The following is a 20,915-nucleotide window of genomic DNA, read 5'->3' on the forward strand; positions in this document are numbered from 1 at the left end:
AACATTTTAAACCACGGAAGCAGCAAGATCATAACCATTATTTAAATATAATAAACCCCAAGTTAAATAAAATACAAAATGTTAAGTTCTTTTTAAAGACATGTTATTGAAAACAGTCTTCATAAAGATGCAATGAATATGTGGGACTGGTCTGGAAAGAAACGAAAAAAGAGAGAATACTGCACCAATTTATATTCCCTTTGAACTGTCTGTAATACAGACCTTAAAGTGCATTTTCAAACATATAGCATATCAAAGAGGTAGGCATTTATTTCTAGCCATGGCACTTCTAGGCTTTTGGTAAATGAAACCAGAAATAGTCTAGTGGAACTGCGCTGTGTGATAAAACATGTACTGATGGGTTCTGCCCAACATCAGTAAACAATTGTTTTTTCCTTTAACCGAAGGAAAGAATATCAGCAGTAAACAAATGCCTTGCATCTTGAACAAATTCTTCAACAGAGTCAAAGCAAACCTGTCTTTTCACACCTCCTGCATGTCCTATTCCAAGTCAAAATACAAGTTATATTCCCTGAGATCTATCAGTTGCTTTGTTTTCGATTATGACAACCATGATACACAAGGGTAAATCCAATACACTATGGCTTTCTGCTATAATCCCCTTGGAATCCACACCCGTCATTGTCAGGATAATTATCTGGGTATCCCCGAGGCCAATTGTTGCAGTTTTCATACAAAAATCACCTTTTGCATAAGACATGAAATTTAAAATCATCCCCTTCACAGATATCATTGAGTCACTCCATTACCTCTGGGACAGATATAAATTATGCATTCTTTGATTCTCCTTAAAATTTCAGATGCACAAGGGGACAGAGAAGCATCTAAATGGTACTAAAAATATAAGGCATTCAAGAAAGAAACAATAACTTGTATGGTATTAACTGCTACAGTGCTCCGAAGGCTCCCTGCCTGGTCAAGAAAAGCACATAAAGCACTGAAACATAACAGCAGGCTTGCATGCTAATGGCTGCTAGTGACAAGGACTCATTGAATGTCACTGCTTCACATACTGCGTACTGTTCATTTTTCTTATCTATGTGACCTCTCCTTTGAAATGACTGATGAAACTCCCATGAATTAGCATCTCCGCTTCTGGGCATTTGCCACCAAGAAGGCATTCAGTAACATCTCTAATAAAATACAAAAATAAAGCAAGGGGAAAAAAAATATCATAATCTTGACAAAAAATAGTCGCTGTGTCTGTTAAAGGATACTCAATGTGTACTGCAAAAGGACTGCTTCTCCAAAGCTTTCTCGTTAGGTGAGTTTTTACCTTGATGTCCTTTAAGAGCATTGGCTTGTCACAATACATGCATTCACATTTCGGAATTGGCTAACATTTTCATAATTGGTGTGAATAAAAAGGAATAGCTGTTACTGCAAGAAAAAAAAAAGAAATGTCTCTGTTGTGATGCCCTGCTGCTATGATGACCTATTTCACACTAGCATCTGTTCTCTTCTGATGAACCACTCCAGATGTAAGCTGGCAAAACAGCACTGCAAGTATGCTACCCAGACGTCCACTGAGTGCTGCAGATGTTTTCTTCCATGCTTCACATTTAATGTGTGCCTGATTAATTTTTTCTTTATTATTTCAACTACTTGGCCTGCAGAATTTCCTATGAAGTTCGCAGAATCCGGGATCCAATCTGCAACCATAAGGAACAGCTCCTTTTGTGTGAGTGGGTTCATTAATGTCTGGAATAACCAGCCAAAAGAGCCTTGGCCTGAATTGCCAGAAGAAATGCAAACTTCAGTAATCTATTACACCTTAATATTATTTGCCTGGGGATTTAACACAGTGCTCATTTCAATTTCAAAATTACAGATGTTTGTAATATTCAGATGCATCAGTCTGACCAAAAATATTATGCCCGTTCTCTGCCTCAAGCCCTTGACCTGAATGAGGTTAGTGACTGGGTTATGAATGACTTGAGCAGAAAACGAAACACAAAAGTAGTTTTATCGTGAAGTACAATATTTCTTCTGTCACTTAACCATTTTTTTCCTCTCAAAATTACAGGGTAGACTGCAAATCTTCAAGGCTAGCAGCCACCACGACAGCCTAAGTGCCATTTAAAAGAATAATAATTTATGAGGCGCCTTGGTAGAATAGCAAAGGTCACAGAGAAGACTCCCCAGGGAGGAGAGGATGACAAAGGTTACAAAGTTGACTAAAGACTCGCCTACAGGAAGGGATTTTCTTGGAAGGAAGATGTTTTGTTGCAACAGCTTCATCCTACCTAACACACAGCCACCTCATCCAAACAAAGAGTTCACCTTTAAGTTAGCTATAAGGCATTGCTTACGAAATATGCTGCTGAAATTTGTAGCTTAGCAGCTTGGTCATGTACCTAGGCCCCACTGAGGTGCTGCCAGACAGAGGACGCTGTGGGTCTGTCCCACAGGTTACAAAGGGATGCCTAGTGACCAATTTGATCCCACCTGAGGAACCAAACTTGAAAAATCTCCGGAATCTTTGCAAGCCAGTCCCCAGAGAGATGCCACTCTCTCTGGGGCACTCAGTACCATTTGCAGACCTCTAACAGTCCACCACAGACTGGTGCAGTTTCTCTTAGCAGCAATGTGAAGAGTTGGTATACGAGAAGCCTAAGACACGGTTGACACATTGCTTCCAGACAGTTGTAAATTTGCACTCCAGCCATCAGCTACACAGCAGTTTGGGCTGCTTTTTCTTGCCGTGGCTACAGCATTCCCTCCCTTCAGCTGCCGCAAGTACAGAAAAAAAGAGACAAGGATGAAGACAAGCAGGAACAACTCTTCTTGGCACAGCTCCACTCTCCGCAGCATCATCTCTGGGCTCATAAAATACGCATTAACTGGTGGGAGAAGCTGGCTGCAAACCTGGGGGTAACCGGCGGTGTCTGCAGAACATCAGATAAAGAAAAGCTTAACCTGAAGCCAGCATGCAATACAAGACAACTCTTATCTCTTCAGAAATGTGCGACTATAACAATTTTGAAAACTGACAGTTTCCAACTGCTCCCGATCGGTTTTGGGAAGTTTCTGCAGCCAGATCAATGGCTGGCACTTGTGGAGGAGGTCTGCATGGCCCTGAAGGGTACAGATGTAATATTTGCCGTTCAAGTAAAGGTTATTGATCGCTTTGAGTACAAAGGATAACGCTTAGTTGCTGTAGGACAAACTACTGGAGCCCATCTTCCTGGTATTTGATCTCCATGCCAGGCCTCCCAGTTTACAGAGAGGTACCCAAGGGCCAGGTAACCATTCAGATAACCTAAGGATATCTTTGGGAACTCTCATCTATTTTCTGTACTAAAATAGGGCAATTTGCTGAAGGGGACTAATGCCACAGACATTAATAGTATCTGCATTCCCTTGCTCCAGCAGCCCCTGGTCCATCACTACGGCCGATGAAGCCTTTGGCTGGAGATTCAGATCACAGAACATTTTTACAGCCCCATAACCACAGGCTGATGACAGCAGAGTGTGCTTTTGGAAGAAGGAAGGGCAGAAGGCAATCCAAAGGCAGGATGCAGGCAAGCAAGCCTCCGATTGTAACAGCATCTTATCCTACACATCACCCGCAGGAGGAAGGGAAAGGGAACTCGATTGTGCAGGAACATTGTAAATACAAAGAATAACCCAGGCGATGCCCGCTCCCAAGTGACAAATCTACCAGGCACACTGCCAGGGAGCCCTCCTGAACCTGGCCAAGAAAGGGAACTGGCATTTCCAACGCGTGCTTTGCCTGATGCTTAGAGTTGCTTGCTCCAGCACAGCTCAGTGCCAAGCCTTGGCGAGCTCTACACGTGGGGTTTTATACTCTCCCGTGTCAGTTTTGTGTGCTCCATCTTCCTTTATTAATTTTAAACAGAATGGATGTAAATTCACTGTTGGGGATATGTCAGTGTTTGCTCAACACGCTCTATATACCTTTATTAATTTTGTATTGTATGGTGGATGTGATTTCACTCTGGGGGGAAATCAGGGATAGCGAAAGGCGTTTCCCACAGCAGGGCAGCAGTGGAGAAGGGGAGGTTATTTCTCTGTGGGTCTGTTTTGAGTGACTTGCATACTTTTAAGGGTTTCTAAAGTTGAGGAACTTGTGCTTTCATAGACAGGCAGTTTCAGTGCCATGACCTACTGGTCTGAAGAGGTTAATTATCTTAATGTAGCATTTGTTATGCAAGTCTTACAGCTTACAGTACATTTTAAAAGCAGCAGATGATGTCTTTTTATAGTGCAAGAACAGTATGTAAAGGGGGAAATTAAAAAGCTTTCAAAATTAACTCTTATTTCTAAATAAGACTTATTTTTTAACAGTACAAAAGTATTAGAACCAAATGAACTACAAAAGGGTTGTTGTTTGACACAGGTTCACAAGGTTTAACTCTTAGCTCACTGCAAAAATTGCCTCAATTGGTGTGACCAGCTTGGCAACCTGTCATTTCCACCCCTGCAATTCCCAGCCTCCTGACAAGCCAACACTTGGTTTGGAGCACACAGGGACACCTGACACCCTGGACTGCTGTTCCCTTAGGCTTGATGGAGATGTTGCAGAGAGTTGCTTACTTTAGATAGCTCCTTGCTATCTACCTTTAATTCACGCAGCAAGGTTACACTCCATCATAGCACATCCCTTTGTTTCCAGACTCGTGGTACGAGTATATCTTTATTTACCATTATCATGACAATGAAGGGAATGTCCAATTACTGTCCTATTTACTTTTCTGGAAAAAATACCCAAAGAAAAAAAATTTCATGCCTCCCTCAATTGCCAGAGGCTCCCAGATCACAACTTCTTCATAGTCAGCTTTGCCAGATGCTGGGAAATAGTGAACAGTGGTGTCCTCATGGGTCTGGACCTGTCAGATATGATAACCAAAAGACAAGAAAAGTACACGTGCTGTTCATTGTTCAGGTTTTCACAGAAAAAAAGAAATATGTATTTTTCCACCCACAATTCTGCAATGCCAGGTACAGAATCTGCTTCTACTTTTGGAAACCTCCACACATCACAGACCTCTTCTCCTCTTCTTCTCCTACTGACTTTCAGAGCACGAAGTCTGGGAGTGCATAGCTCCTTTCCAGCTCCTCCAGCACCCAGAGGATGGAAGCTAGCCTTATATTTACTGGACAGAGCAATCCGGATTGGGATACCTCTGTACAGCTGATTCCTCTGTGACTCCCTTGGTCCAGGGACCTGTTGTGGGAGGGGGGCCATGAGGCAAAGGTATCAATAAACAGTTTGCTGTACAAGGAGGACAGGTGAATATTCACATGGGCAGTCTAATGCTTTTGTCTGCCATTCCCCAGGCAGCTGTAATATGGAGGACAGCCAGACAGCCAGCAAAAGACCCGTTTTACTGATCAGAAGATGCCACAGTAAGAGTTATAAATAAGGACTTCCTAGGATTTACACTGCTGAACAGTGCCTTACTGAAATTACTGCTCATAACAAACTTGAAATGGTGAACAGAATTAATTACTTGTTTGAGCAAAACATGTTATAGACTTGAAAACTGAATTATGGACTAGCTGGCTTTCACTGCACACACTTATAGCACAGTCATTCTTTTCCTAACCTGGTGCAGCTGGCACATGAAATACTTGCGTGACTGATGGCAGGGGCAGAAAGTTTCTGTGCTGAGGCACACAGTTCCCATTTTGAGCATCAGAGAGAGCGGAACCGCTTCAATTGAAAAATGAGTGAGGGAAACAGGAAAGAAAGGGGCTAGGGGATTGCAGCTGGCTGTCATGGGCTCTGTAGGTCAGCGCTTTTATACTTGCTGAATACAGCTGGATTTTGAACAACTATGAGGGAAAGAGGAAGGGCAGGATTTGGAAACAGGCTCACATCCATCCAAGACAATAACATGCAACCCAGGGAAAAAGTAATAAATACCAGGTACATGTCACGGCACACAATGCTAACAGCCTTTAATAAAGGCTAATGCAATGAATGATACGCGCCAGCCTCCTTGCTGTGCTGCCAGCAGTCCTGGTGCTCCCAGAGACTGGAGGCAGGCAGACAGGCAGCAGGGCAGGGAGCAAAGGAAGTCGGGCAGCCCTGCCTAGCTGTCAGTGCCTTGTTCAGGATCCTGCTTACTGCACCCATACAGGGGAATAGGAGTCAGCCGGGGCTCCACATCCTTTGTCTATTAGCTGTGTCCTAGACAAACCGCAGGTCAGCAGTGGTATTCTGTGCCCAGTTCTTCCCCAAGTCCTCCAAAAATAGAATGTGGGCTAGAGTTCTGATTTCTGCCCTTTGCCTTCCTGCAAGCCATTTTGCTCTCCTCTCTTTCAGTGTCCCTGTTTATGAAACTCTGGAGGGGAATTTCATCAGCCATTGCCTCTCTTCACCCTGTAGGGTGAACTCAGGGGGGTTCTCATCACAGTATTCCAACACTTAAAGGGCAGTTACAGAGAGGATGGAGGATCTCTATTCACAAGGAGCTACATGGAAAAGACAAAGGGCAACAGGGACAAGTTGCATCTGGAGAGGTTTCATCTCGATACAAGAAATAATCTTTTTACAGTAAGAACAATCAATCACTGGAACAACCTTCCCAGGGACATGGTAAAGTCCTCACCACTGGAAGTTTTCAAGATTCAATTGGACTGGGTGCTAGATAATCTCATCTAGGTTCCTTTTCCACAAACGGTTGGACAGATGATCTTTTGAGGTCTGCTCCAACCTGGGCTGTTCTATGACTCTGTGATTAGCTACCACCCCCAAATCCTACTCCTCTGGAGACTGATTCCCAGAGCTTCCGATCTAGTCCTCCAAAGCTGCCCATACAATCTACTCTCTCCCTCTGAGGATAAGATTATCATAGAATAATCTACATTGGAAGGGACCCCTGGCCATCATCTGGTCCAACCTGCTGCTCAAAGCAGGTTGTTCAGGTTCTTCACCAGTCAAGTTTTGAGTGTCTTTGATAATGGAGATTTCACAGCCCCTCTGGGCAATTTGTATCAGCGTTTGATCACACCCAAGGTGATTCTTCCCCTGAATATATAAAATCAGAATTTCTTATGTTCCAAATTGTGTCTGTTGCTTCTTCTCCTATTGCTGTGCACCTTTGAAAAGAGTCTTGCTCTGACTTATCTATCCCCTGCCAACAGGTAGTCATAGAGATCAGATCTGCCTACGGCTAATCTACCTAAGGGATAGGAGGGATCTATCTAAGATCCCTCCAGTGGCCTTCTCTTAATTTGAACTGCCTCAGATCTCTTCATTTCTCATGTATCCTCTGCTCCAGCCCGTCGTGCATCTTGGTGGCCCTCCAGGTGACTTGCTTTGGTGTGTTCATGCCTTTTTTTTACTGGGGAGCCCAAAACCAGACACAGTACTTCAGATGTGGTCTCACAAGTGCTGGGTGGAGGACATTGATCACTTTCTGCTAAGCTAGGCCCAGCTGAAAGCATCTAGGAGGCTGCAGAGCACAGAGCTAGAACAAAATGCCCTAGAAATGTGTGCCCAAATGTGAGCAAAATATACAGATTTTTGCTACGAGTGGACTAGCATTGAAACAAGGAGTCGAGAGTTGGCCACCTCAGAGCAGAGCAGCAGCAGGCTCACAAGTAAGACAGAGCAGCCAGTTGAGAGAAACTGCACAGAAATGAGGGGAGAAAGGTAAGGAACACCGTAATATTTCAGAGCACATAACCACTTGAATAAAGCTACAACTGAGCTTAAATTACCGCTGATCCCGACAGGAATAAAAACAGCAGTAATTTTCCCATTATAATGTAATAAGGAACTGTATCACTCAAACACAGATTTTCTTAATATCAGTGTAGCCTGATTAAATGCTGTACAGCACCAGCATAAACAGATCATAAAATAGGCCAAAGAGGTATAACCCAATTGACTGCAGAGGCATTTCTGTAACCCAGTATTAAAAAAAAAAAAAAAAAAAAAAGGACTAGAAACAAAAGACTGCTATTCACTCAATCTTTGTCAAGAGATGACATATTTGTGTCTTATACTCAGACCGACAGTATCCTGCAAATGAAAGTATTCATTGTTCTGCAAAGCTGCATCTCCAATACACAATACTGCAACCTCCATACACCTAGAAATGAGACCACTAATAACAGAAGGAATAAATTTCTAAGAGATACCAGAAGGTAGTGCACGTGCATGTGGGAGGAAAAATAGCAATGCGTCTGCCACCTTTGTGAGTAACTCCCTCAGCAAAGAGCCATTTTAGTATTAAGACAGTGAAGTCTGCCTGAGACATGGTAGCAGCAGTAAGTCTAGAGAAAACAACAGCCTGAGGGACAATGCTTTTATCAGGACCGCAAATGCTGGCTCTATTAACAAAAAGCAACTTTGCATTATCAGGGGTTTTTTACAGTGGCAACTGCAGCACAAATTGAGCCCATACCCAGAGCTGATCATAAGGAGCAGTTGAAAGCAAAGCTTGTGTTTCTTCTTAATTTCTTACTGGAAGAAAAGAACAAGAATGAAGGAGGCTTTTATGCCAGGAATAGTGCTCAAAGCACTGGAACAGCTGGCAGAAGTTTCCGATCAGTGCAATGATTTGGGAAATCTGCACATGAGATACAAATTCTGGTTAATATTTAAGATATTCTTCAGATAAGTAACTCTGTCATGGATACCCTTCTGAAAACATGGATTTACTATGTGGACAAGACTTTCAACAAGTCTCTTCTAGATCAGAAACAACATCCACTTCTTCCATTTTCCTGGAGGGAAGGCATTAAAATGTCAGAAGTTAATGAGTTATACCAACTTACTTGGTTTTGGGTTTTGGGTTTTTGGGTTTTGTTTCTGTTTTGTTTTTGGTTCTTTGCTTTAATTTCACCTTCTCTTGCAAAAGGCTTATTCTGATTTCTTTTGATGCTGGGTTCTTATAGAGATTTACTTATGATAAAGTCTTCTCCTTGACCCAGAAAAAATTATGCACTGATGGTATCAGAGGATCAATTTTATGCAGAGAGAGAAGCGGTCTTTTGGACTGGACCGCCTTCTTTAAAACGAAGGTCCATGAACTACTCACAATTGTTAAATGCTTCCAGCAGGGATATAAGCACTTGCCATGTTTGCATTTATTTAAAAGAATCTGATGGGACTGGGGCCACAAAGTGATTTTTGTGGTTGAAAGAGGTTAACAGCACAAATAAGGTTGAAAATCGTTGTTTTTAGAGTAGAGAATTTGGAAATACATTATATTATGGACTACAGATTAGAGGAATGAACAGAGCTTGCAGGGGTTCCCAAAGGCTACTTCTTACTAGATAAGCTGTTGGGATGGAGATTTGCTGGCACTTCTTGCTGGACTCCACTTTCACTCCCAATTGTTGTGTGTCACTTAATTAAGGCTGGAGGGGATACATGTGTGTCTCACCATGCCAACAAACATATACCCCAAGTTCTGCATGAGATGAGAAGAGCCTTTCTGGCTGTCTATCAGCACGAATCAGCGAGGACACCCGAGGGATTCTGCGACTCCACGCCATCACAGTAACGAGTGGGCAGATGCCCCTCATGGAAAGAAGGGTCATTATTTTCCTCAACAGTTTCTTTACCCACATCAGCAGCCTGCTCACTTCCAGTTTAACAAGCTTCTCTTTAGGCAGAAATTAGCCTCACAGAGATTTTAAGAAACAAAAGTATAATTAAGATTGGTTAGATTTTGGATGTGCCTTTGTCACGTTACCACTGACTTTGGAGTCTGCAACTAGTGGCAAAAAGCTTTCAGCAAAGAAAACCTTGAAAGACACAAAAACTGACAATCCCCCCCCCCCCAAAAAAAAAACACAATCAAATACCAGGGGGAATCTTAATGGCATCCTTTTACATCTCTATAGCCTTGCATGTGGAAAGTTTCTGCAAAATCAGTCTGCATCCTCTGAACACTGAATTGCAGCAAGAATTCTGTACTGGAAAATATTCTTAAAGCACTTGTTCTTGCTCAAACGCTAGAATTGCAAAGTGTCTGCACTCAAGCAACTGCAGCCATGCAAATTAAGGTCATGTTTCGAACAAAAGAGATTCCTCCTGTGCCTGCAAGTGACTTGTATGTGCATTTTTATTGTGCCAATTGCTAACACATCTGTGCCATGAGCTAATAATGGAAATAATAACCGAATAATGGAAAAGCTGCATGCACAGGCAGCTCTTATCGTGAAGATCATGTAAGTACAAACAGAGGCCACCTCTGGAAAATACGGAGACAGGGTCTTCACTAGCCTAGTCCTAAGAGCCATACTTTCAAAGAACAGCTGCCATTTGCGCCGCTGAACTTCTGTGTTTGCAAGTACACATGCGTGTTAAAGATCACAAAAGCAAAAAATTAGTGAGGGAAGAAATGTCTCATAAAGCATTTCCAAAAACAGGGATGGTCTGCATGTATGGCAGCATGCGATGTATTTTGCAACCTACAAATGTAAATGGGACACCTCTCTGAAAAACAAGCTTCTACTTTCACACATGCTCTGCAGTTAGACTGAAATATATCCATTTAGTTTTTTAAGCTTTTGAACATAGAAGGTGTTACAAAAAATAGGTGTAAAAGGGGTCACAGAGAAAGCCTGAGCCCGTTTTGAGAATTAGTTCAACAAAGGAAATCCTTACACATACTCGACTACAAGTTTGCAAAGACAAATATCCAGATTTCTGCAAAGGTCATTTCAGGTAAAGGTTTTGAAATTCATACTGTTTCTTTAGATATCCAGGTGTATATCCAACAGGAGTTAGACTAGGAAGAAAATCTGTTTTGTTTTGTTTACCTCAAATCTGCCACCTTTAAAAACAACTTGTTAAAAACACTAGTTTCCACCTGCCAACAGCACCACAGCATATATATAGTGCTTTAAGTGCAAAAAACGATATGAAGTACCTCAGAAAACCCATGTTATTCTGTTTAGGACACATTTTGATGATGTTTCCTACAAGTTTCCAAGTGATGGCTGCATCAGCAAGCTCTGGCACAAAACAGCAGACAGCTGGGTGTGGACCAGACTGTGTGTGGACACGAGTCAGGCTACGGACAGCACTTGGGCCAGAATGGTTGTTTCTGCACTGGAAATAAGGCTGTAATTTTTAAAGCATCTGCAGGATACTCCCCCTCAAGGAAAAAAAAAAATAGAACAAAAGAACAGAAAAAAACCCACTTGATTTTAAAATAAACTCTTTAAATTTACTTTACTGAGAGTTACATTGTAAGAGGATTTATGACTCAGATGAGAAGGGAAAAAAGCTTCTAAAGTATTACTTTCCATTTTGAGGACAATGTCATAGAAACTATGTTTAAAGGTCCAGTCCCAGCAGCCCACATGCATGTAAATTGCTGTGTACAGCTCAGCAGCACCCATTTCCATGAACAAGCGTATTTAGCTAGAGACAGGTTTCAGGTTTAAACTGGTTGCTTTATTCATGGCATAAATTTCCTCCACCTATTCAGAGAGCTGGAAATGTCCTGCTTCAAATAAAACCCAAGAACATATAACAGTTAATATGTATTTGTAGGGCAGCTTGAAAAAATGTTTTTAAAAATCTTTTCCCCACTGAACAGCTCAGAGAAGTGAGTCCCTGACAGAGGCACCATAAGGGGCCAACATACTGGTTATTTGTTCTCTTTTGCTCTTTACAAATGAAGCAAAATACAGTTAATACATTATGCATGTCTTGGAGCATATTTTTATTTAGCCTGTTTTGGTCTGTTGTGCCTTGGGAACTTTCACTTTGTTTTGTTGTGCCTTGGGAACTTTGATTTGATTTTGTTTTTCTGGTTAATAATAAAATTGAAATATTAGGGCAGGACATCAACCAATCTACAGCACGTGAGATTTGTTTAAGTTTCAATGAAACGGCCTCTCAACGTCTCCTTTCCACTCCCTTATCTTATCAGTCACCAAACCACTCTCAACAAGCTGGCCTGTCACAGGAGCACCGCGGGCCAGTTGCTATTAGTCATTTCATTTCCCGTTAGGATGATCTGTTGTTTCACCCGCAGGAATAAGATAGACTTTGCCAGTAACATGCTATAGCATCTCAGTACTGCACAGTTTGGGTACAGAAACTATTCTGTACCTTATACTTCTAGAATTATCATTAAGGTAGGGCTTAAAACAGATAAGTGCATTAAACAAGCAAAAGACAATCCTCTGTCATGAGGAATTTACTCCTATTGAATAAGTGAATGAGAGAGAACAGCAAAGACTAAGGGAGAAAGAAGGGGAGGACAGGACAATTGTCATGAGATTAAACAGTTAATTACATTCACTACATTCACGTCTCAATTTTTTTTTTGTTTTATTAGGCGGGGGGGCATTTAGCTGCAATTTGTGTTCCCCTGGGAACATATGGGAAAGGTGGGGAGTAATAGAATAAGGTAAGAAGCGCCAAAGAGGTGGGAAGGAGGGCAGTGGTTGAAGGGTTTTGATGGGGCTGAAAGCCAAGTTCAGACTCAGTAACCAACAGATCGAGGCAGATAGTAAAAAAAGCTGTTAGAAATGAAGATTTGCAAGGGCAGGAGTACAGGAACGAGTGGCTGCACAGCAGGGCTGAGGGGTAGGCAGGCTTTTCCCCAGCAGCATTCGTCTCTATCCTGCTCTACTCCGCGCTGGCTGGAGGGCAGCATCTATATAACACTGCTACCACAAGCTGGTATTCTTGGGATACTAATTTGCCCCTTCCCCTTATCCCCAGGGGATGTCCTCAGTCAGTCCCTAACTGTCCCAAAAGACTTCCAACCTGGGGCAAAGAAGGAAGGGTGCTTACATGGACAGTCTCCTGGAGAGTCACTTCTTACTTTTCTGGAGGATGCACAAAAATTGCCAGTTTGTTTGTATATGTCTAGACAGCAATGTACAAATGTGCTGCCCTCCTTATACAGCTGCAAGACAATTTGGACTGAACCAGCCTTGTTCCTGGCTCTTCAAAGACTTCGAGCCTGTACGTCCCATGCAGTAACCAAGTTATTCTGAAACTCTCAGGGGGAGACTGTCCCAGTCCTTCGCAAGGTGGTGGAAGACTGTTCCAGGATGTCATCCTCTGTCCTGGCACCAAAGCAATGGAGCTCCTCTATTGTGAACAGCACCCAGGGGTGGAAATGATCTGTTATGGAGCAAGAAATTTGCAGTCTCTCCTATATGTGACCCACTTACAACCAAGCTCTCCTCCTTCCTACCACTGATTCTGTTTTTCTGGTGATGATTTTGATTTGTTTCATTTGCTAGGGGGGCTTTATGTATGTATGTATGTATGTATGTATGTATTTATTTATTTATTTATTTCCCCTAGGTCCAGTGGGACCCTGAAAAGGGGCACCTTAAGTGCTGAATAGAAGCTCCTCAAATGCAAGCTGAGGGGACTGTCTGGCTGCCCAGGTGAGGGACAAGGGAAGGGCTTCAGTGTCTCACAGATAAACTGTCTAGTCCTGCCAGTCTCTATCCTTCCCCCTCTCCTTGCACTCTTCTCAGTTGTACTTAATTGTACAGTCTTACTCTTACCGTGAGGCATCCCCAGACACAGCTAACATATCTGGGAATCACACTTCGGTATGCTTGAACTGAGCAGGATCTTTCCTGGCTCACAGCCTGGGAATGAGCTGAAAAGGTCTGGGAAGCTGGTACAGAAACCCCCAGTGGTGATTCCCACTGGCATCTTGGTAATCTTGGTATCCCTCCTCTGGTAAAGCTTCCCAGTTTATCTCATATGGTTCCTACAAGATCCACAGCCAATTTAAGAGACAGTTGCTAAAGATGGACTGAAATGCAAGCCACTGAACTGTCTTTTTGGTGACATTACTTGTTCTGGGGCCTGATAATTCTCAGCAGCATGGATCGCAAATGCTGACAGCTGAGATCAGGCTGGTAAGCCCAGGTCTGAAAGACAGCTGGCAGAATTGCTCAGGTTAACCCCAGGCTGCCCACCACAGTGTGAATCTTCAAGTGGGGATTGCAAGTGCATAGAGCAAAAATGAACAGGAAAAAAAAATATTGGGAGCCCCTGGTAGAAAAATACACCTTTTGGTGGACCTGAAAAAAAGTGCCTTTTGGCTGCTTTAGTTCCAAACCTTTCTGGTGACTTAAGCTTTTTGAGATGAAAAGGTATAAGCCATCTGACCAACAGTCCTGAAGCTCACAGGATTGTGGAGACATCAGCTGTCTGCCCTCTAAAAGGGCCAGCCAGAAGCCAGTATCAGAGGTCAGCTCACAACCTGGGGCAGCATCAGCTCTTCATGCTATTGCTGCTGTAGTCACCACTGCAGCAAAGCATGGGGCAATGCTGCTAATAGCTGGGCTGCCAAGAGCTGCTTTTGTGCTTTGTGGTGCTGGCTGCAAAATGAAAAATCTCAGGATGTTTTTCTGCCACTCCACTTGCATTAAAGAAAGAGTTTTTTAATGAAACAAAAATGGTGTAGTCACTATTAGACTACTCACCTGGCCAAAAACCTATGTCCACCCTTAGATAAGAGAGTTTCTCACTTGCGCCAGCTTCACTTGTAACTTAAAAGAAGTCCTTCAGGGTAACAATGATCCTTTTCCACTGAACCCAGCATCTGGCATCTGGATGGATTCCCACTCCCCTTTGCTGCTAAGTGGAATTCATTCTTGTTGGTCCTTCTATACAGGCTTTTGGAAGTCTAACTCACAGAAGGCTTTCCCCAGCTAAGGAGGCATGAGATATATCAAGCACTTCACTCTTTGACACACAGCCTCAGCATAAGCCCTCCTAACTCCAAGGAGGACCGTGTCGAGCTGCCACGGTCACAGGGTACAGTGCCATACTAGCTTAACTCGGGCCCTGAAAGTTGCTTATTTGCGTCAGTGTACCACTGCACCTGATAGCATTGGATCTGTGTCTTAATGAGCCCAGTGAGCCTGGGAATGGCAGCACTGGAGTGGTGGAGACATGATTTCAGGCTGGAAAAGAATCAGTGCAGTTCCAACTCCTCTTTACTCTTCTGCAACACTTGGGATGTACAAGCCCAAAGGTGAGCCCAGAACTGCTCTGGCTCTGCCATTCTTCCAGTTCCTCCCTTATACCTCAATGTGTAGTCTCTTGACTTAGTGGAATAAAACCCAATTCAACCTTTCCAGGCTATCCTACCATGGGGAAAGAAAACCCTGTTAAAAAGTGATACTCCATAAAATGCTACTGAGGATTACACTTTTGTCAGCGTTAACTTCATACACTTGATACTTCTTAGCATCCTCTTTTCAAGCAAGTAGCGCAGCCATCACATGCTTATGCTAATAAAATACATGTAATATCCTCTTTCTCCCTGTTTTCTTTTCTCTCTGGTGGTCCATATGTTAGAAAAGGAATTCCCTAAATAGTGTTTAGAAAAGCTTCCAACTATTTCCATTTTCTTTCCTTTATCATTGTGCTGAGGTTGCACCCAGCTGATACAGAAGTTCAGTTTTTTCAGCTGGGAATCAGACCAAGCACAGCAGAAAAAGTAGCAGTCAGATCCCACCGGCAAGACACAGATTTTCAAAGCTGTTGTGAGTATGAACTCATTTAAAAATCATTTAACAACCATTTAAATTAATTACAAAAAAGAGTAAGGAAGCTTACCTTACTAACAGCTGTAGGGTCTGTACTATATCTCATCTCTCAGCCTGGATCCCAGATGGTCAGAGCACCAAATTGCTATTTGAGTTTTAATTATTCTTGTTATTATATTCAAGATATGTCTGGAGACAAATTATGAAGCTCCTTATGAGTGGCCAGGAGGTAGGCACACATAAAGACCATCAAAAGGCCTTGTCACACCTTGCATTGTGGCAAGGCTCAGGTCACCAAATTGTCCCATGCAGATCTGCCATGATTAGAAAAGCTGCAGGTGAACAAAGCATCTGAGAATTCTTTGCCCAACTAACATCCATGCATAACTCTCCCTAGCAGAGATGCTTCTGGGTTTCTGGCCTCTGTGTTTGCTTACAAGACTTTTCAAATGCTTGTAGAGGTTCTCAAACTGGCCAGCTACAACCTTGGGTGAGGCTGCTATTGAGCTGATTAGAGGTGCTGGCTTGAGTCTTAGTATCATTCTACTTCGCTTCACCCATACAGAGCGAGTTAAGTGTGGAACGATTGTTCTGCAGATGGCATATGGGATGAAATGCTGGTTCCTGGCATTCCTCCATTCTCTGGTCTTCATCCCACACTCACAACCACAGCACCATTGAGACTGTTCATGCACCAGCTGGGAGTCCTAACAGCTCCAGGGTGCATCAGGGCCAGCAAAATCAGTCACCCCTGAGGAGAGAAAGGGCAGCTTGGACTGTCAGTCTCAGGCAGGGGCAAGCAAAGAGGCAGACAGGCACCCATGTCAAAATCTTCTTTGGCTGATACATCGGAGGTATTGAAGTTGCCTTTGCCATATTATTAATTCATGCCCTCTTCACACATCATTGCCTGACTTAGAGTCGCATAGAACCTAAACATATATTAAAAACACTATCACTGCATAAACAGCTCATTAAAATGGATTTAAAATGGGATCTATAAAACTAAAACAAACAAATCTAAACCAAGGGTAGAATGCCCTTAAAATTAGAGATTTATGCTTGACTGGAGAAAACAAACGAGAGACAGTTCTCTCATTTCAGCCCTACAGATGTGCCTAACCAACTGTATATCCTGTAACAACTTAAAAGGCAGATCCAGTGTGATTCCTCTGTAGGCAAACACTAATCTCCTTACCTTCACAGACAACTGAAAATAAATGGAAGTTGAATATTTGGTAGTTTAGCTATATTATTCCAAACAGACTCTATTTTCTCTAATACCACAAACCAGATCCTTTTAAGGATATGCTTATGTGCTCAGCAGTTGTCCTGCACTTCATCTGCCCATTATCTGAGCTGCAAAGTATGAGACATAGGCAGCCCCACTCTAAAAAAATAGACTGGTTTGATACCTTACAGTGAGACTGTGCCTATGCTAAGAAAGGATGCCTTGAGGAAACTGATTTTTGTAACGCAGTGGGCATATATACTATCAAAAAACTTCCAAGACTGTGTTTCAGCTTTAGTGCAACTGAAGAGACCTAGATTTTACAGCAGTATTCACCTCAAAATGCATAGATGTAAAAGCATTTTGAAGTGTTCAGGATATCACAATAAGACTAGAGACTGACCTGTTCCTCTGCCCACTAGGATTGCAAATACAGGACTTGGTTTTCCAACCGTATTTAAAAAAATATTTGTAACTAGACTTAAGATCACAATTAACAGATAGCGACCTAGCCAAAATAAAGATAGACCGTTTAATGTAGCAAGTTCAATATTACATTTAATGCTTTGGAGATCTTCCCTTCTATGTGGCAGCCGGGGTCAACATGTGACTATTCATCTTTAGAACAATAAACACATCAGTTCAAGGCATCATATTATATTATTATGGGACTGGCTATCGAAAGGTATGTGGCAACATTAAAATTCAAGAGTATTTACTGCTTAATATGCTGGGGATCCAGCACTTTCCAGCTTAATGCATTATTACTGGGAACATTAGTTTCAACATCTGAGTTCCAAGGAACATGAAATGCTCAAACCCAAGTGGAAGAGAAAATGAACTAGTCCAAACCATGAGATTTTGAACAGCAGTTTTAAACAGGTTTTCCATTCTAATCTATAATATCTAATGCACAACGTTCATGATTCTGAAACAAACTCCAGCATTTTGCCTTCCACTTTCTTACTCATTATCCCATTTTGGAAAGGATGCAGCACAAAAAACTTTTCTATGGTGTTTTAAGAAATAAACTATTTTCAGACATTTGAATAGTACCATGCTAAGAGCCAAATTTCACAGCATCTATGATATGAGAAATTACCATCTGAATCCTCCCAATTTAAAAAAAATCTTCTTTTCCACTGGGACCCTTAGCAAGCCACAGTCCTTCCCATTCCAGGGTGAGACACCAAACATAACAAGAGAAGGAGCAGGAGCTTCCCAGCTCTGTAGCACTGGCGTGAATCACAAGGGGGATTTTACGCCTCCCTCCAAACAGATGTCATGGCAGGAGAAGCGGACACACCCTCAACAGATGGATCTTCAAATGTCTTGATGCTGACAAAACATGTTTCCATGAAATGTTATGTCCAGAATGACCCACTTCCACTTCTTATATAACTAATGCAGCGTCCCAGCAAAGGTCGCTCATCTTTTCCCTTAACTGTTGTCAGCTTTGCAGAATTTGAAAAGGCCTGTTAGGCCAAAAGGACCTCAGCAGTGATCTACCAGTTCAGTGCTCTTCCCAGAAGAGTTTCTTCAAACACTGCTACTGTAAAAAGGAATCTTTTCACGCTTGTGTACTGCTTTCAGTCTGAACTAAATGTAGCAGATAACAGAGGAATATCTGTCACCATCGTCAGCGCTATCGTTAGGAAATACGCTACCCTGAACATCAAAAGCTTTTTCTCCCAAATGGTGCCTTTCAGTTAAGGAAGACTTAAACAAAACTACTCTCAGTTACTCTCAGAAATCTGCCACAAGCCTCCTCAAGTCCTGTAGTACTCGACTGCCACAGAAATAACACTACGGCTGGTAAAAAGGGGGGTGGTCCTACTGGTGTCAGTGGCGTTTCATCCTTTCACAGCTGGCGAGAAGCTGTCATGCGGTGGAGACACCAACAACTGCAGTGCCATCATTTCCTTGGTCTGCCATGTCCACCCTCCAACTTCAGCACAGGAATTTATTCACTTTTGGAGGTGGTGTTTCTAGTATTAGCACACCATGGCAAAGCAGCAACCACAGTACATGTGATAAGCGTGCTATAGTGTCTGCCTTGACCTCTCACAAACTTGATCCAAACTTGAGTTGCTGTCTTCAGCAGAGCTGAGACAAAAGGCAGCTCATACGTAAAAATTTCATGAGGCTCTTTCAGTTAATAAAACAGCACCACAAAAATTAGATTGCTTCTGACCGCCTGTGGGTATTTTAACAAAATGGAAAAGAATATCCTTCAGCCCCCCTGTGAGTGACCCGTATTTGGTCTGTTGATAACATCCTATGTTTCCTGCCATTCTTGCAGAGCTTGAGAAGATTTGTATGACTCTTACTGCTTAAACTCCTTCTGAAGAAAAATACTACTCAGGTCACAAGTTAAAAACCATCAACTTTAAGATAAACCAATCTACCTTTAGCCTCTGTGTGCACCAAACTACATGCTTAGAAGTATGATATTAACTGTACTAAACTAATTAGAAGTCAATGCTTGTTCTCCACAGCTTCTATTAAGGGAAAATTCATATTCTGCCAGATAGAGGTAACTCCTGGGGGAGGAGGGAACAAAACAAAATGAAAAAACACCTGTAAGAACTGTAGCAGAAGTTATTCAATAATTATGCTCTCACTTGGTATAAAAACCCCAAACATTCAGAAAATCATGATCAGCTTCTACTTCATGTAATACATCTGCTCCATAATCTGCTGTCTAGGTCCCTGATGTTCTGAAAAACACCAGTAACTGTCATATTTAAATCCTCTCTAGTTATTCAGCTGCATAGCTCAACTAATATTTCACAAAATACTGTCAGTATGAAAGCCCACTGATTCTCCAACCTGCTAGTATAATTGGATTAAAATTATTATTTTTGAAGGGAATTACAGCTTGAACTTTGGTATATAGTGGGGATTTCCATCCTTCCCTTCAGCCAGCAAACAGCTCTGCTGCACGGTTCAAGAAACATTTGTCTTTTGTGACAAAGCCACGTCCACATTATAATCTTGCATACTAATCTCATATGATGTCAGAAGCGCTGCTTTACGTCTGGGGAATAATTTGTCTGGATAAATAGAAACCATAAAGCAATATGGAGAAACATTTTACCAAGGACAAATGTCGTCTTGTGGATTTTTTTAGACTAGGACTAATTACTTCCGTGTGCTTTTCTTCCATGGCCCCAAAAGACAAGTTTTAAATGATGTTATTACGTTGATGCATTTGTGCTCATACGAAGGAAGTCAGAAGCCACTGTTTCACATCTGCTGTTTTTCATTTTCTGGTTTCCAATCCCAGGGCTTCTCGCCGACTGTGGAGCACCCAGCCCCTCCTGCATTCTCTTCCCTTCCTCTGTACCAAAAATTGGGAAAAAGCTAACCCATGTCAATCCATGTTAAAATATACTTAATTTGCACTACTTTGCAAATACTGCATAACATTTTGAAAGCTCGTTAAAAATTTCAAAACTTTGTGCCTTTGTTTTTTCTTTTCCAATAAGCCCCTTGAAGACAATATGCTGAGAAGTACAGTTATTTTTCAAACAACCCTTTGCTGTTGTTGGTAAATATTCAAACAGCATCTTTTGCCAGATTCTCTGCCAGCATTAACTGCCTGGCTCCTTCCCATGGGGTTTACAGCCTCAGAAGTGCACCCACCCACAAATGCTGGGGAAAAAAAGGAAGTTAATATACTTGGTAAGTTAAAAAGTAAACATGCAAGATCAGTATCACTTATGGTATAGCTAGCATTCTTCAGTGTGACTCACATTAATCCAATACAGACCACACACGTACTTTCATCTTGAAGAAACTACAGCATCTTGCAGTCCTAACAACTTTTATAGCATGTCCTTGAAGTGTCCTGTTCCTTTCATCACTGCTGAGAAAATATCACAATCCCTTTACTTTTTCTACCCATAATGATAGGGTGAGCAGTGCTGAGGAAAAAAAATGCAATCACAATAACAGAGGAAAAAAACATGATTCATGGGCATAGGAAGTAAATCACCAGGAAAGCCTGTCTTGTCCTCCTTTTTATTGTGCTCACAGGTCAAGCAATCTTAATGAAGCCTCCTCCACATGCGCATTGTTGTTTGCTCTTATATAAAGCATGGTTATTTCAAACTCCTTAGTTATTTTTAAAAGCTATACTCAAAGTCCTGCATGGGTTATACGGGATGTTTGCTGAAGA

At 42.1% G+C, this 20,915-nt stretch overlaps 1 protein-coding gene across 8 annotated transcripts in view; it reads right to left on the reverse strand.

Moving 5' to 3' along the window:
• Window positions 1-20,915, reverse strand: part of ENOX1 (ecto-NOX disulfide-thiol exchanger 1) — a 378,888-nt gene that overhangs the window by 262,332 nt on the left and 95,641 nt on the right. The window lies entirely within an intron of this gene.

Source organism: Phalacrocorax carbo, chromosome 1 (genome assembly GCF_963921805.1).
Source record: "Phalacrocorax carbo chromosome 1, bPhaCar2.1, whole genome shotgun sequence".
Classification (NCBI taxonomy): domain Eukaryota; kingdom Metazoa; phylum Chordata; class Aves; order Suliformes; family Phalacrocoracidae; genus Phalacrocorax; species Phalacrocorax carbo.